The sequence below is a fragment of the Macaca fascicularis genome, chromosome 12, assembly GCF_037993035.2.
Source record: "Macaca fascicularis isolate 582-1 chromosome 12, T2T-MFA8v1.1".
In the NCBI taxonomy this organism is placed as follows: domain Eukaryota; kingdom Metazoa; phylum Chordata; class Mammalia; order Primates; family Cercopithecidae; genus Macaca; species Macaca fascicularis.
Genome location: NC_088386.1, coordinates 68,232,355 through 68,233,517, shown reverse-complemented (window position 1 = coordinate 68,233,517; position 1,163 = coordinate 68,232,355). Strand labels below are relative to the sequence as shown.

The 1,163-nt window shown below is 38.3% G+C and overlaps 1 non-coding gene across 1 annotated transcript; it reads right to left on the bottom strand.

The window, feature by feature from the left end:
- Positions 1–839: 839 nt before the first annotated feature.
- LOC123568178 (small nucleolar RNA U13) lies at positions 840–943 on the bottom strand. The gene has a single exon (XR_006691398.1). It is a non-coding gene; the product is annotated as a small nucleolar RNA U13 (small nucleolar RNA).
- Positions 944–1,163: the final 220 nt, after the last annotated feature.

The following is a 1,163-nucleotide window of genomic DNA, read 5'->3' as shown; positions in this document are numbered from 1 at the left end:
TAAAGAATAATAAAACCAATTTTCATGTTCCCTTCATGCAGGTTAAGACATAGAATATTTCCAGTGCCAGGAAGTCTGTGTACTTATCCTTGGATGCATCCCTCTCCACTGCACCAAAGGTTACATAATTCTGAATGCCTATATTGGTTGCCATCAAGCATGGGCAGGCTGATTATAAAGTGTCACTGATGCCTTTTCAAGTGCTCCAATGTAGGATTCTTGGCCAAAGGGGAGAAATCCAGCTGTCTGTTTAAAAAATATGCCAAGGTTCTTATAAGGCTAAACATATTCTTACTATACTATCCAACTCTTTGGTATTTACCCAAAGGAGTTGAAAACTTATGTCCACACAAAAACCACACATGGATGTTTATAGCAGCTTTGTTCATAATTGCCAAAACTTAGAAATAACCAAGATGTCCTTCAGTAGATGAATGAATACATAAACTGTGGTACATCCGGACAATGGAATATTATTCAGTGCTAAAGAAAAATGAGCCATCAAGCCATGAGAGGACATGGAGGAACTTCAAATGCCTCTTACTAAGTGAAAGAAACCAGTCTGAAAAAACTAAATATTGTATGATTCCAACTATATGACATTCTGGAAAAGGCAAAACTATGAAGATAGCAAAAAGATCAGTGGTTGCCAGGGGTTAGGAGAGAGGGAGGGATGAATAGGCAGAGCAGAGGATTTTTAGGGCAGTGAATCTACTCTATAATGATTCTATAATGGTGAATACATGTCATTACACATTTGTCCAAGCCCTTAGAATGTACAAAACCAAGGAGAACTCTAATGTAAATTATGGATTTTGAGTGCTATGTATATTTCTTCATGTCAGACGGGTAATGTGCCAATGTCCTAACAAGGTTTGGGGGCGGCACATCCCACACATGCACGTGAACACTGAATCATCATGCTTATTAACTACAAAAGGATGGCTTCAGGACGATATTGATGTGTCAATGCAGGTTCATCAATTGTAATAAATGTACCCCTGTGCTATGGGATGTTGACAATTGGGAAGGCTATGTCTATATGTGGGCAGGAATGCATATTGGAAGTCTCTTTACCTCTTGCTCAATATTTCTGAGAGCCTAAAAATGCTCTAAAAAATAGTCTGCTTTTAAAAACAAACAGGAAAACCAAGGGTAACTTC